Below are 17,331 nucleotides of genomic sequence, written 5' to 3'. Positions count from 1 at the left end.
TTCTTAGACATCTTGTGAAAGCGAAACTTTAGAATAGTGGAGGCCATGAGGCATAGAATTTGGTCAGAGCTCTAGGTTCTTTTCAGCATCTCACCTCTATTTCTTAGAAGCTGTGGGATCTTAGCTTCTCAGAGCCTCAATTTCCTCATCCATAAGGTGATTATATTAACTGATCACCAGGTTATTATAAGGACTAAAAGAGAAAGTTTTCATGGGAAACTTAACTCCCATATAAACTAAGTAGTCATTAGCTGTATATACAATAATATCACTTTTATATACAATAATAATAACTGGGCCTAGTTCTCCATAGAAACACAACCATTTTACCCCATCTATTAGCAGTAAGTCAGTCATATGCACCAAATAATTTAAAACCAGGTTCCCTTACCAAGTTTATGGTTAATCTCTCTATCCAAAACTTTATGTCCCCTATGACCTCAATCCTGTGCCAACTGAACACTAATCAACCAGAGTTGGATAATTATATTACCGACAACAGCAATTTATGTACCAAAATTGGTATTGTAGATATCATCATTAACACACAAACTCAGATTGTTCCTTCCTCCAGGACAAAATGAGTTAACAGACCCTGGAGTCATGGACCACCTGGCCAGAGACTCATAAATCTGAGACATGCTGACTCCCAAAACTACAATTAAGAAATGCCACAGATATGTCACAAAACAATGATTAATATTAGGCTTTGTTCTTCCCTTTAAAAGAACCTCTAACTCAAAGACCAAGTTGGAATGGATATGAGGCTTGTTTCCCATTCTGTTGCTTGGTGCCCTGCAATAAATCCTACTTAGCTGCAAACTCCTGCTGTCAAGAGTCTAGCTTTCTGTGCCATGGGCACATGAGCCCTTTTGTGCAGTTACAAAAGCTCAACATACTAAAGAGCTATGGGACCCCAAACATACATGTAGAAAGATGACCAAATGACCATTATGGGGTTTAAAACCTTAATGTTGGCATATGTTTGAAGATAATGTCATATCTCTTGTCAACCAGAGAGATGATGTCCCCACCTGATTAGAGGCATTATGTTATTGGTACATCAATGATACTCTAAATGAAATGAAAATTTCTAAATGAAAATTTTAAAGAACAATACATAATATTTGATGTGAGATAAGCAGAAGTAAGTTGTCTGAAAACAAAATAAACATGTTGAATTTAGTCCTATATGATACTGGCTTTAATGAAAAGTCTCCAGGTAGAGTTGTAGATGAGAAAGCATCCACATTCCCTGTGTGTATATATGTTACCAAACCAAACTTGGGTCTGCTCGCCCACTGTGCAGCAAAGCCAATTTCCTGACCCAAGGTGGTGGTGAAGGAAAGTACAACATTTATTTGCAGGGCACCAAACAAGGAATACGGTGGCTCATGTTCAAAAGACCTGAACTCCTTGATGGCTTTCAGGAAAAGGTTTTTAAAGGCAACATTTGGGGTGAGGGTTGCAGGGTACATGACTTTCTTATGATTGGTTGGTGGTGAGGTAACAGGCTGATGTTTCAGAAGTCTTAATGTTGACTTAAAAAATTATATACACACACACACACAAACAACATGAGAGTTGCAAGTTAAGTTTTATTTTGGACAAAATGAGGACTGCAGCCCAGGAGACAGCACTTCAGATAACTCTTTGAGAAACTGCTCTTAGGAGGCAAAGAGGCAAGGGGAAGAGCCAGAGTATATAGGAGTTTTGCAACAAAGAGCAGATAATTGAGAACGTCAAAAGATTGTTGTTAAATAAAGAAACCAGATATCTCAAGTTAAGGAATTTAGCACTTTTCTATGTATGCGAAGATGCAAGAGTTGAGCCTGGGCTCACTGAAATCGTTCCCTTGATATGCACCTCAGCTATCTGGGGCCAGTATCCTGTATTTTCACATCCTGAGTTTCCTCAGGGCTCCCCATAGGGAGTGGCTGCAGTCTGATGGCTGCTAGATGGAAGGTATTCTTTTTAGCCCTGAGTTTCCTCAGGGCTCACCAGCTCACATTGGAGGGCTGCAATTACTGATGACTGTGACATCCTTTGTGTATTGATATGGCAGGAAATATTCCATTTATAAACATTCCATTCCATTTATAAATATCCCATTTATCAGTAATCATCAGCCTCTGGTTCCAGCCAACCTGGGGTCTCAGTTCTTGTGGTTAGCATGTAGTCACCATCCTCCACCTGCATGGGGTGGGGCTCAGTTCCTACAGAACCACTCACAGATTTCTGTCAGATTCTTCTATATCTCCCTTGAGGAGGAACAAGGACTCAGTTTTATCACTGAACCATTGTCATTACTTTTCTTCTTTGATTGCTTTTCCTTTGTTTCTGCATTCCCTCATTTCCCTAATTAGTAACTGTCTGTGCCTGCTCTTTGGAACTCAGGGAAGGCCTAGAAGACTAAAACCTTTTTGTACAAACAAGAAATGGGACACAGAGGGCCTTTTGTACCTAGGGGACCCCACAATGTTTTGCTAAGTTTCAACCCCCCCCCTTTCTTTGATATTCCTCAATTATGAAGGGAACAGGGGCAGGACAAGAAAGGGAATAACTTCTGAATAGAGAGGTTAATCATAAACTTGCATGGGAACTTCATTTTAGGGGGACTCAGTTTCCTATATATGTATGTATTTATCCATACACATGCACATATATATAGCATGTTTTCTCAAAGAAATTTCCATTTATTTGCTGCATATAAGTGAATCATTCTATTTGTCATTCCCATCATCATTTTATTTTTAAGGTGGAATAAGTGTTTTGTGAATTATTCAAACTACATTTTCATGCCTGAGAAAGGTCCTGCTGTCTTAGAAGCAGCCTGATTTGAGACAATGTGACAGGCCTACTTTTTGTGTGTCTTTTAAAGTTCTTGGTAGCTAATATCTAGAAGAAAAAACTGTGTGTAGACATTGCAGCCTGATCCTCCCTGAAGGAAAATCCTAAATCACCAATTTCAAAAGCCTGAGCTCTGCTAAAAAGGAACATTGCAATCTGCAGCCATTATGTTTTACTTTAAGCCAGATTTCCTTACAATTCAAAAGCATAAAGAATCAATCTCAATGCCCTGAAGACTCTTCAGGCTATTGCTCAGCTATTAATCATGGGAAAAAACCTGATTTTCAACTTAATTGGTTGGAGGACAACCTATAGGTATAAAAAATGCAATTCACAGCCCACTAATGAACAGCTATTCAGGAAATGCTCATGCTGAAAACACTATATACATTTTAAGAAATGTATAAAGCTGAATACTGCTTAATTCACATAAAATCTTTCTGGTCTTATTTGCTTGCTCTATTTTTTTCAGTTCCTATCTGCTGCTTCAGTGAATGAAAAGAACCTCTGGGCAGAAGCCATTGAAATACTCTTTAAATTCTGTGACTATTTTTATTATACACTGCTGGCTGAATCACAAATGCTGATGCTGGCAAAGCAGTCAGTAGAACAAGGGGTATTTTTTAGGTGCTTCATCTTCTCAACACCACTTTTTACTATTATTATAAAGCTTTGGGTGATCAGTTATGATTTGACTACCTGTTTAGCCAGCTTGTTATATTTTGTTATATCTCAAAAATCAGTTGAGAAACTATCAAGGCTTAGAATGGTAGAATCTCAGATTCAGAAGTGATCCTAAATCATTGAATGTCCTGGCAGAAAACAGAATTCCATGCAAAGGATTTAACTGAAGATAATTTAACGGCAGGATGATTTACAGGGATGTGGGCAGGGTTAAGGGATCCAAAAAGGGATGAGGAACTGAGGCAGGAGATAGATGGGCCCTAGGCAAAGCAGCTGGATGTCCCCTGAGGACAGATACTCCAAGATGAAGAGGAGGAGGAGCTGAGCCTGTGGTGGGAGCTCCCCCAGAACAAAGTAACACTAGGGCCCAGAGGCCATAGCTCAACTAGAAAGGAATGCAGTTGGATCCTGCCGTTATCTTTATGTGCCCATTAACTCTGAAGCCCCCTCACATGGTTCCTGCATAAATCTGTTACTTTGTAACACCTGCCTAACTCTGTAACTTAGCAATGGCCCAGAGACCATACCAGGGGAAGTACCCAATCAGGTTATATGCTCCTTTGCTTGTTACCTTATTTGGGAGGCAAAAAAATTTCAATGTATAGGAGTTTAATGAAAGTATATAAGGTGATGACCCTGCTGTGTTCAGGGCTCAGCCTTTGGATATGAATCTGCTGAGCCTGTTCCAGTACCATAAAGATTGCTTCCTGCTTATAGCCTCAGTGTCCTGTCTGCTGCTGCTGATTCCTGCTACAAACCCTGCCCAGATGAGAGGTCATATATTTCTCATTCTCGAGGTCAAGGAGACCTTCCCAACTACACATGCACAGAAAGCCTCCTCAGAGTTCACAAGGTGGGGGGGGGGCATCACCTCATAGTAAGTGATGTCAACCTACCCATAGGCCTCTTTGCTAGAATCCATCTTGTCTAAGAGATGCACGTGCACACACACACACACACACACACACACACACACACACACACACACACACAGGAGAACCTTGAGATATACCAAATACAGACTTAGAACCAGGCAAAGTAAGATGATTGGTCAAAGGAAATCCAGAAGTGGGCTTCCCTGGTGGCACAGTGGTTAAGAATCCACCTGCCAATACAGGGGACACAGGTTCAAGCCCTGGTCCAGGAAGATCCCACATGCCACAGAGCAACAAAGCCCATGTGCCACAACTACTGAGCCTGTGCTCTAGAGCCTGTGAGTCACAACTACCGAAGGCTGCGTACCTAGAGCCCGTGCGCCACAACAAGAGAAGCCACCTCAATGAGAAGACTGCGCATCACAACAAAGAGTAGCCCATGCTTGCCACAACTAGAGAAAGGCTGTGTGTAGCAACAAAGACCCAACACAACCAAAAATAAAGAAATAAAGAAATAATAATAAAAAAAAGGAAACCCAGAAAAAATGCCCCATAAAAGTGATTCAAACTTCCATGAAGGCGTGACTCTCTATGAGAGTCTCTATCCACATGTACTGTACTCTTTTTCTCCTCAATAAACACTTTACTTGTTTCATTACTTTCTGTCTTTGTGGGACTTCTTTTCGGCAAAGCTGAAGGGCCAGGGGTCTTGTCACTGGCCACTGGTTCCTGGTGATCTAGTGGCTAGGATTCAGCACTCTCACTGCCACAGCCTGACTTCAGTCTCTGGCTAGAAACCAAAATCCTGCTTCAAACTGCTTGCAGGCCAAGCCACCCGAGATCAGAACCACTCAGGACTAACAGTGGGGTTGTTACTACTTTGGCTATGAAGGGCAAGGGCAGAAGACAGTTTCGTGAGTGCTGGGAGAGTTGGAGCTGTGAAGGGAGGGAGCTGCAGTCCTACCCAGAGGAAGACAGAACCACTGCTGGAACTGAACTGTTGAGGCAGGGAAGCAGGAGGAAGAAAGACCTCCATCGCCTACTCTCCATCCCCTGACAGTGCCTCCTATTGGATGAATCCCAAGGGAAGCCAAAGGCAGGGAGCCTTAATGATGATGTCCGTAAGGCTCAGCTCCCACTTGGGTACAGAGATCAGTGTAGAGGGCGACAGAATGGATGAGGGGGAGGAACAGAGAATAACCCAACAAACCCCATAGAGGCCCGCAGGTCTAGTGATTCTCAGACCTGTGAAGGCAGCAAAGCATGTGGAGATCAGCTTATTCCTTATACGATAACCTCAGTCTAGCCAATTTTAACCGCACGCCTACCACATGCCAAGCCCTGCTAAAAGCAGATAAATTTGGAGATGCATAAAGCATCATTCCCTGTCTAAGAGGAACCTAGAGCCTAAGCCAGGACAGACTTTAAGTAGATAATTTCAGTATAACATGGCATGGACAAACTGATGCGTTTATGTAGTCATCTACCACAGCATTGTTTTTAATAGCAAGAAATCAGGAGTAAGTTATCCATCAACTGGGGATTGGTTAAATAACGAGACATCAATTCAATAGAATCCTATGTAATTGCATATTTACCATTACAACTTAAAGTTGTATACTAAAAGATGTTTTAAAAATTCAAGATCTTTATGCAGTGCTATAGAATGATCTGATATTGTTTTAAAACCAGGAGCTGCATATTGTATATAATATGCTGCCATTTTTATTTTAAAAAGAGAGAAAAAAGAAAAAAGAACATAGAGTATAAATACATATGTTTGCTTGTACAGTTGAACACCACAGGTTACTACACAACAATCACAGATGCTGTGAAGGGTGGCAGGGAGCAGAGAGGGCTGACTTCACGTTATACTGGGGTTTTCAACTGCATGGAGGGTTGGCGCTCCAACCCCTGTGCTATTCAAGGGTCAACTGAATATACTAGACAATCTCTCAAAGGAGTCATGAGGAAGTGGTAATGTTGATTGTCGCTATGGAAGGGAAATGGGTGGCCAAAAGACAAGATAAAAAGGCGTATTATTTACTTTGAGCCTTTTGAATTTTGAATGATGTGAATGTATTACCAATTAAAAAACTAATGAAAAGTAAAAATTTAAAGTCAACATAAAATGGTAATTGCACAGGGTGTACGGCGCCCACAGGAGGGATCTATAGCCTGGTCTGGGGGTGGGCTCAGGCCAGGCCTCCTAGAGAATGTGCTGCCTGACCCAAACATTGAAAGAAGGCAGAGACTGGCAGAAGGAAAAGAGCTCTGAGGCTGATGAGACGGTTTCAGCAATAGCACAGAGGCCTGAGGCACAGGGTGGGAGGGGCTGTGCACCCCGGAGATGTGGGAGAAGCTGTGTATGACTGGAGCCAAAAGCTGCAGTGGACAGTGACAGGAGAGGGGACAGGAGAGCTAGTGGGGTCAGACTGTGGGAGCCTTCTGGACCCTTCTATAAAGTTTGGATTTTATCCTGAAGATGAAGAGTCATTGCACCAACTTACATTCCCATCAACAGTGTAGGAGGGTTCCCTTTTCTCCATACACTCTCCAGCATTTTTTATTTGTAGACTTTTTAATGATGGCAATTCTAACGGGTGTGAAGTGCTACCTCATTGTAATTTTGATTTGCATTTCTCTAGTAACTAGTGATACTGAGCATCTTTTCACGTGCCTACTGGCCATCTGTATGTCTTTGGAGAAATGTCTATTAAGGTCTTCTGCCCATTTTTTGGTTGGGTTGTCTTTTTTTGTTGAGTTTTATGAGCTGATTGTATATTTTGGAGATTAAGCCCTTGCTGGTCGCATCTTTTGCAAATATTTTCTCCCATTCCATAGGTTGTCTTGTTTTGTGTGTGTGTGTGTGTGTGTGTGTGTGTGTGTGTGTGTGTGTGTGTGGTTTCCTTTGCTGTGCAGAAGCTTTTAACTTTCTTTAGGTCCCATCTGTTATGTAAGTTGGTGCAGCCACTATGGAAACAGTATGGAGGTTCCTCAGAAAACTAAAAATTACCACATGATCCAGCAATCCCACTGTTGGGAATATACCCGGACAAAACTATAATTCAAAAAAATACATGCACACCTATGTTCATAGCAGCACTATTCACAATAGCCAAAACATGGAAACAACCTAAATGTACATCAATAGATGAATGGATAAAGAAGACAATGGAATACTACCCATCTACAAAAAAGAACAAAAGAATGCCATTTGCAGCAATGTGGATGGACCTAGAAATTATCATACTAAGAAAGTCAGAAGGAGAAAGACAAACACCATATGATATCACTTATATGTGGAATCTAAACTATAGCACTAATGAGCCTATCTACAAAACAGAAACAGACTCAGACATTAGAGAACAGACTTGTGGGTGCCAAGCCAGAGTTGGGGAGGGAGAAGGATGGACTAGGAGTTTGGGGTTAGTAGATGCAAACAATCACATTTAGAATGGATAAACAACAAGCTCCTACTGTATAGCACAGGGAACTATATCCAGTCTCCTGGGATTAACCACAGTGGAAAAGAATATAAAAAAAAAGAATGTATACGTGTGTGTAACTGAGTCACTTTCTGTGCAGCAGAGATTGGCACAACATCGTATATCAACTATACTTAAATTAAAATGAGTCATAAACTCTGGGGTTAAGGATGGCTTTGAGGGATATGAAACTGGAGATACAGAGGCTACTAGTCTAGTCCTTGAAATACAGGTACATTTAATTCTATCAGGTGACCCTGGAACAACTGGGCCATTAGGAAATTCAAAAACAAAATCATCTCCAATTACAAAGAAGATGTGGTATACATACACAAGGGAATATTACTCAGCATTAAAAAAGAATGAAACATTGCCAACTGCAGCAATATGGATAGACCGAGAGAATATCACACTAAGTGAAGTAAGTCAGATAGGTAAAGGAAAATATATGATATCACTTATATGTGGAATCTAAAAAGTAATACAAGTTAATCTATATACAAACCAGAAACGGACTCACAGACATAGAAAAGAAACTTACGGTTACCAAAGGGGAAAGGGATGGGGGGAGGGGTAATCAGGAGTATGGGATTAACAGATGCACACCACTATACATAAAATAAACAACAAGGATTCACTGTATACACAGAACTATACTCAGTATCTTGTAATAAGCTATAATGGAAAAGAATCTGAAATACATATAACTCAATCGCTTTGCTGCACACCTGAAACCAACACAATATTGTAAATCAACTGTTCATTAATTTTAAAAAAATCATCTCCAATTAATTTCCCTTCCTAGTCATGGTGAGATCAATGTTTAACACATTATAGGTGTTCAATACAATATCACAGATTGACTAATGGTAGTTAATAAGACTAACAGGATTTTAAGGTTTATATCTAGTTTTGACATTAACTTAAAGAAGTTCATATGTTTAAACTTTACTTATATATGGTCCAAGATAATTTAATTAAATAAGTTAGTAGGTTGACAGAGAAGAAAACCTAGGAGGAGGAAAGCATGGGTTTTAGAGTCAGAAAGCCCTAGATTAGGTTCACAGTTCAGACTTTCATTCATTTTGTGCCTTGGCAAGTGGCCTAATCCCCTTGAACCTCAGTTTTCTCAATCTCTCTAATGTGAATGAAGAAACACCACCAACTTGCCATTCTATTTTCTCCCCCCACCCTCCCCCTCATGAGGCAAGAATGTAAATCAACGAAGACTAGTTTTCTCAGTGCTTCCACTTAGAAACACATAAAGGAGCATCATACAACTTCCACGCCATGATCCAAGGTATAATGTATGCATTATATCCACTGCCAGCCACACACATTTTGAAGACAGATACCAAAGTCACACATTCATTCATCTGTTCAACAACTTATGAGCTCCCCCATGGTACTTGGTATGGTTCTACTGTTGGGGATGCAGAGGTGGGTGAAACAGACATGGTCCCCACCCTCACAGAGGTCATGGCTAATCGGGAAACAGGTAAAATTAATCAAGCCACAAATATAGAATTGCTATTTGTGAAAAGTGCAGTGAAGGAAAAGAGGCTGTATGTGAGACAATAATGGGGAATGTCATTTCTACTGTGGGCATCTTAGGGCAAGTTCTCTAGAAGTAGAGGCTGAACTGGGGATGCTTACACAAGTGACTCATTGAGAGAGTGCTCTTGGGACAGGCCTGTAGTGGAGTGACAGCAGCAGAGTGAGGACAGGGGGCAAGAATTTGGGCTAAGATGGGATTTCAGGAGAACTCTAGCCTCAGCCTGGTCCCAACAGGAGCCCTGAAGCTTCATTTCAGGACAAAATTTGTCCCACACAGAGGCAAGTAGGCTGAGCTGTTTTACCATCATGTCAATTAATAATTCATTAGGGCTGCAGCCTAGGGGGAGAATAATCTCCCAGGGATCTTTCAGCCAGGCAGTTCCCATCAGTCAAAGGCAATGCTCTATAGAAAGCTGCAGGTGTGAGCAGTTAGCAGTAACCACACCTGCAGTGGCTGAGGGACGTTCATTACGTGGGTACAGATGATGAGGTGGGGCTTCAATAGCATCTGCTAGAGTGTCTGGGGAGGCTTCTCTTGAAGAAGTGACTTTTGAGCTAAGACTTGGAGGAGGAGTAAGAGTTATCCAAAAAAGTGTATTCCAGGCTTAAGAGATGACATGTGCCTAATGAAAACAAAAAGATCAGCAAAGCTAGAGAACTGTGCTGTAGAGGAAAGTGGAACAAGATTATTTTGGGGAGAACCCAGGTCATTTTGGATTTTATCCTAAGGACAATGAAAAACCACTGAAAGTCTTTAAGTGGGGAAGAGACATAATCCTCCCCCCAGTATTTCCACAGCTCCTTGGACTGGTCAGGAATGAGTGAGAAGAGGGAACGGGGAGATTCTGGGAAACCAGATAGAAGGCTGGGCTACAAGGGACAGTGGTTTTGACTAGGGTAGAATGGGAATTGAAAAGATGGACTTGGGATATATTTTGAATGTAGAACCAACATAATCTGGTAACGAATTGTCTGCAATGGGGAAAGTTTTATATCTTGACGGAAGATCAAAGTAAGAATTTGTATTTACACTCTTTCCCCTCTTTTGTCTATAATATGCAAACCACAGGCTTAGAGCCTGGTGTTAAGGGGTGTTTTTTTCCTGTCTTTCCCTGTTGGCTGGTAGGGCATACTGAAAGAGACTGACGATAAAGCAAGGTAATGCAATGGCCACTCTGCAACAGCTAACCTAACTTCTGGAGATTAAACTGTGAGTTTTCTCTGGCAGCACAAGTTAACACAAATTTAGGGGCTTACAACAGCATCCATCTATGATCTCACAGGTTCCATGGGTTAGGAGGCCGCGCATGGCTTAGCTGAGTCCTCTGCTTCAGAGTCTCACAAGACTACAATTAACGTGTCAGTCAGAGCGGGGGTCTCATCTGAGGCTTGGGGTCCTCTTCCAAATACACACGGTCGTTGGAAGAATTCACTTCCTTGCAGCCGTAGAACTGCCGACATCTTAACTTCTTCAAGGCCAGTGGCTGAATGGCTTACCGCCTGACCCTTTTAAAGGGCTCACCTGATTAGGTGAAGTCCCCCCAGGACTATTTGATTAACTTAGACTCAACTGATTAGGTGGTTTAATTCCATCTGAAAAATCCCTTCACCTTTGCCATATAATGTAACCTAATCACAGGAATGAGATTCCATGGGGGGGGGGGATTATATAAGGGCATGGGTCACTGGGGGTCATCTTAGAATTCTGCCTACCACACACTGAAATTAAAAAGACATCAATAGAAAAGAGTTTCATGACAGCTTATGGATTTGGTAGGAATTTTTAAAAATACTTTTTATCATTAAATTCTATTTCAGGATTAGCAGTCTCTATACAAATTTGGTGAAATCAGCCAGGGTTAAGAAGAGAGGGATGCACACAGGAGATTCAGGTAGACAGATAACCAAGCTGACTTGACGAGCTTCTCTCCCTGGAAATCTAAATTACTGAACTGGCAGATCATTATTCCTATAGTTTCTGAATTGCCTATTCTTTTCTCAGATATCAGATAACTGAGCAAATGTTGAAAATAGGTTCAATTCTTACTTCTGTAAGAATTTTATACCCATGTCTGAAGAATAGCATCTTGCAACTCAGGTGATTTCATACTCTTACAAAGTTGTTTTGAGATTTTATAGAAGCTTTCCCCACATTAAATTAGATCCTAGACTCTACCTTTTTCATCCCCTCTTTACCATACCTGTTGGACTCTGCTCGTGAAGATTTAGCAAGTTTAAGTCTATCCTAAAGATACCACTGGAGTCATCTAGAGCAGAATATTTGTCTAGAAGGCATTGTAGGTCTTCACTACAGGAAAGACAGGGTCTCTAGGAAGATTTGTGGAGTGAATAGAGCCCAGGGGCAGAGACTTTCAGTACATATCAATCCAGTGTGAGTCAAGGAGCGCTGAGTGGATAAATTGATGGAGAAGAACAAGATAAGGAGGCAATTCATGATTTAAGAGTCCCAGAAACGCCACTGGGTGTGCAAAGATCCTCACAATTTGGGGTCATCTAGACCAGGAGGAAATGAAGTGAGGAAGACAGAAAATCAGATTTTGCTAGCATCATAAATGCTGGACTAGGACTTCCCTGGTGGTGCAGTGGTTAAGAATCTGCCTGCCAATGCAGGGGACATGGGTTCGATCTCTGGTCCAGAAAGATCCCACAGGCCTCAGAGCAACTAAGCCTGCAAATCACAACTACTGAGCCTGTACACCACAACTACTGAAGCCAGTGTGCCCCAGAACCCGTGCACATGTGTGCACATGCACACACTTGCACACATGCACACTGCAACTGCTGAAGCCTGCACACCGCAATGAAGAGTCACCTCTGCTCACCACAACTAGAGAAAACCTGAGCACAGCAAAGAAGACCCAACGCAGCCAAAAATAAAATTAAATTAAAATTTTTAAAAAAACCACATTTAAAATAAATAAATAAATAAATAAATAAATACTGGGCTTAGTCTCCTACAGAAGAGAAACGGTGGCCTGAATAGAGGTAAGTGGGAATTCAGATTTTTCAGAAATTACTCTCTTTCCACTATACTTCATTATAATTGATTCCTAGCTAATAAACACAAACCAGAAGTTTGAGGGATATGATGTTGTTTGTATAAAGTGCCCTACATTTTCTTCTGCCTCTGTCCTCAAAGACAAACCAGGCAACCTGTAAGTATTATATACACAGGCACGTATACACACGTTCACTCAAACTCAGAAACATTCAAAACATAGAAAAGTGCATAAGAAGGACTTTGACATTAGTTATGTGATGGCCATGAGCTACATTCCCAGGGATTGATTGTGGCCTCTGTTCCCATGGTGATTATATATTCAACTCGAGGCTTCCTTCCCACTCAGTGTAACCTCCATTAAGAGGCAAGAAACAAAAGGAAATAAAGCCAAAGCACTTCAATGAGTCCAGACGGGGCACAAAGGCTGCCAGCACCATAGCCAGACGCAGGGAGCTGCTCAAACTGTCACATTACACATCTCATAGCACACTAATCGCTCCCCCCTCATTAGGGGGCCATTGTAGAAAAGGCTGGATCAGGAAAGCTTTATGAAACATGCAAAGATTTTTTGCTCCAAATCATTTGCAGTTCCCTTTATTACCTTATTAGTTATGCCCAGATGAACAATTCTAAATTTCTCTTCCTATGTCAATTTGTAAGAACCTCTGTGATTAATACATCCGTGTGTGTGTGTGTGTGAGTGTGACTGTGATACACGATGATCAGTAGATAGAAGCAGTACTCTTCCCACACGGCTCCTCTCCCACAATACAAATTTTTTTTGGAAATGTAACCTCATTTTTCCCCTTTATTTCAACTTCTTATTTTGAGATAACTGTAGGTTCACATGCAGTTGTAAGAAATAATACAGAGAGATCTCACGTACCCTTCATCTATCTTGTCCAATGGTAACATCTTTCATAACTGCAATACAAAATCATACCCTGAAAATTGACATTGATATAATTAACTGACCTTCTTATTTCACCAGTTTTACATGCATTCATTTGTGTGTATTTAATTCTATGAAATGTTATCACGTGTAGATTTGTGTAACTGTCACCATTTCAAGATCACCTCCGGGATCTCTCTTCTTCTCCCTGTCCTTCTCCCCTCCCTGCCTCAACCCCTGGCAATCACTAATCTCTTCTCCATCTCTATGATTATGTCATTTCAAGAATGTTTTATAAATGAGATCATATAGGATATAACCTTTTAAGATTGGTGTAATTATCTGAAGGTCATCTGTATTGCATTTATCAAGAGTTCATTCCTTTAATAGTCCATAGTATGGATGTACCACAGTTATGTGTTTTTCTAAAAGTTTTATAGTTTTACATTTAAGTCTATGATTCATTTTGAGTTAATTTTTGTATAAGGTGTGAGGTTTAGGCTGAGGTTCATTGGGGGGAGGGGGCAGGGGATGCTAAGAATATCCAATTGCTCCAGTAACATTTGTGGGAAAGGGTATCCTTCGACCATTGCATTACTCTTGCATCTTTGCCAAAAATTAGTTGGGCAGATACGTGTGGGCCTATTTCTGGTTTGAGATAATCACAAAAGATGTAGATGAAAATGACAAAGCTTCAAGAGCCTAGAGAGATGCTAATAAATATGGAAGACAAAGTATTGTAATTCAGCATAAAGATAACTGTTATCTCCAATAAAGAATCCACTGACTGGAACGTCAGATGATGTAATCAAAGCGAATTTTCCTAAAATGAAGAAGTGAATCTGCAGATTGAAAGAATATGTTGTGTTCCCTGAAATTTTGACAGAAATCAGTGAACACATGGGAATTCCCTGGTAGTCCAGTGGTTAAGACTCCACACTTTCACTGCCAAGGGCCCTGGTTCAATCCTTGGTCGGGGGAACTAAGATCCTGGAAACCATGTGGCGTGCCCCCCCCCCACCAAAATCACAGAACACAAATTACTCAATATTAATATATATCCTTAGTTATTAGACTTCATGAATAAAATAATTTTTTAGGTTTTCAAACAGACAAAGCAAGCCATATTTAAAAGTGGTTAAAAAAAAAAATATATATATATGTTTAGCCTCACACTTCTCCTAAGCAATATTCAATTCAAGAAAATAATGGAGCTATGTTTATAAAATTCTGAGAAAATGAAAATGTGACCCAAGAATATTAAGCCCAGATAAAATATTATTCAAGCATAAAAACTAAAGCAGACATCCTCAAACATGAAAGACTTAAAGGAATATGACATCCATAATGAAACTTGCAAAACAACAAAAAGAGCAACAACTGTTTGACAACGAAATTCGGTCAATTAAAAGATTAATCAAGGAACTTCCCTGGTGGTGCAGTGGTTAAGAATTCGCCTGCCAATGCAGGGGACACGGGTTTGATCCCTGGTCTGGGAAGATCCCACATGCCACAGAGCAACTAAGCCCGTGTGCCACAACTACAGAAGCCCACATGCCTAGAGTCCAAGCTCCACAATAAGAGAAGCCAACGCAATGAGAAGCCTGAGCACCGAAACAAAAAAGTAGCCTCCACTCGCCACAACTAGAGAAAGCTGGCACACAGCAATGAAGACCTAACGCAGCCAACAAATAAATAATAAATTAATTAATTAATTTTAAAAAGATTAATCAATATAAGAACTCAGGTTTAGAAAAGCCACATAAAAGGAATGGTGATAAACATCAATCCATTTAAATATTATGACCATACCAAACAATTATGGAAATGATAGTTACAGAATAGAGTATGAAAGGGATAAGTTTGAGTAATGCAATAGTAATAATAATATAACTAACAAAAAATAGGGAGGTAGAGGAATGAGGTCAGAGGAAATGTAAGATTTCACATCTTTATCTGCCAAAGCTGGAAATCAAGAGCTACTGTTTAGACTGAAAGGTACGTGTATTTTTAAATCTTTAGAGAGGATTTTAAAAAACACATATTTTGTTTTAAATAAAAGCTCTTAACCTCTAAAGAAAAAGCTTTTGGGAAATAATATCTCTTACGGTAAAGAAATATTTGAAGTTCAACAATTTCTTCAGTTTCACTTTAGGTTCTTTTTTCTCAATTAAATTAAAGTAAAATTAAATACTACTACTACTAATACTGAATCCCCTTTAATCCTAATACTACTTAATAAATGTTAAATGTATTGTTTATTTATACTCATACTGATTAATACAAATCTGAAATTTTGTATCAGTCTAGTTCTTGCCATATTCCAATAGGGTAATTTAAAGAGGGTTTAATAAAAGGACTATTTACAAAGATAGGGGCAGGGTTTAGAGAAACCGACAAGGGAGAGTACAATGTTCCAGAACCAGCAATAGTAGAGGCCTGCATCCGCTTAGTCTCCAAGGTGGAAGAGAAAGGAAAGGCCACTAGAATGCAGGGAGGACAGCTGCATGAAGGAGGCTGGGCCCTTGAAGAGATACACAACACACAACAAGGAAGCTGAGGGATAAATGCTCCCACCTCACTTCTCCACACTTCTGTGTCCTGTTGGTGACTTGCACTGGCTAAACCCACTAAAAACCTGATGAATCAAGCAATCTATGCAGGTCAGCCCCCCTAAAGCACAGAATAGAGGGGGGAAAGTGGGGATTGAGGCCAAAAGGGAGATATCCAGATACTTTTTAATAAACATAGCATCTATTGTATCATCCCACTCTCTTAAAAAATATAAATTGAGTATTCAGTCAATACAGTTATCTATCCATTCATCCATCCATCCATTCTACCTTTCTAGAAAGGTAGAATGAATGCTAGAAAGATACCTGGAATGTTATCCTAATGTTAATGGTGATAATTTTGGGATGGTGGGGTTTGGAGTATTTTTAGAAATTGAGATGTAATTTATATACCATAGAATTTACCCTTTTTAAAATGTAACATTCAATAGCTTTTAGTATTCATAAGGTTATACAACCATCACTACTATCTAATTTCAGAAAATTTTCATCACCCCTAAAGAAACCCCATATCCATTAATAGTCAGTCATTCCTCATTTCTCCCTGACTCCAGCCCCTAGCAATCCCTAATCTACTTTCTGTCTTTATGGATTTCCTATTCTGGATATTTCATACAAATGGAACATATGTGACTTTTTGTGATCAACTTCTCTCATAGCATGTTTTCAAAATTTGTCCATGTTGTAACCTGTAACAATAATTACTTTTTGTCACTAAATAATATACCATTGTATAGGTACGCCTCATTTTGTTTCTCCATTCATCAGATAATGAACATTTCAGCTGTTGTCACTTTTCAGCTATTATGAATAATGCTGTTATGAACACTTGGGTATAACTTTTTGTGTGGATATGTTTTCATTTCCAGGTATACACCTAGGAGTGCAATTGCTGGGTCAAATGGTAACTATATGTTTAATTTTTTGAGGAACTGCCACACTGTTTTTCACAGCAATTGCACCATTTTACATTCCCACAATCAACACAGAAGTTTGCAATTTCTCCACATCCTTGTCAACACTTGTTATTGTCTGTCTTTTTCATTATAGCCATCTTAGTGTATGTGAAATAGTACCCTACTACAGCTTTGATTTGCATTTTCCTGATGGCTAATGATATTTAGTATCTTCTCATGTGTTTATTGGCCATCTGCATATCTTTTTTCTTGAAAAATATCTATTCAAATCCTTTGTCCAATTTTGGTAACAATTTTGAAATATAATCACATGTCATATAACTCACCCACTTAAAGTATACAGTTCAATGGCTTTTAGCATATTCATAAAGTTGGGCTGCCATCACCATGAATTCCAAAACATTTTTAATAACCTCAAAAAAAGAAACCCCATGCCCTTTGCTGTCAACCTCCAGTCTTACCATTTCTCCCAA

The 17,331-nt window shown here is 39.9% G+C and overlaps 1 protein-coding gene across 1 annotated transcript in view; it reads right to left on the bottom strand.

Moving 5' to 3' along the window:
- Positions 1–17,331, bottom strand: part of NAPEPLD (N-acyl phosphatidylethanolamine phospholipase D) — an 87,617-nt gene that overhangs the window by 64,694 nt on the left and 5,592 nt on the right. The gene's annotated exons all lie outside the window — the stretch shown is intronic.

This window comes from Hippopotamus amphibius, chromosome 4, assembly GCF_030028045.1.
Source record: "Hippopotamus amphibius kiboko isolate mHipAmp2 chromosome 4, mHipAmp2.hap2, whole genome shotgun sequence".
Taxonomy (NCBI): domain Eukaryota; kingdom Metazoa; phylum Chordata; class Mammalia; order Artiodactyla; family Hippopotamidae; genus Hippopotamus; species Hippopotamus amphibius.
Note: the sequence above shows the minus strand (reverse complement) of the source record. Positions and strands in the feature narration are given on the sequence as shown.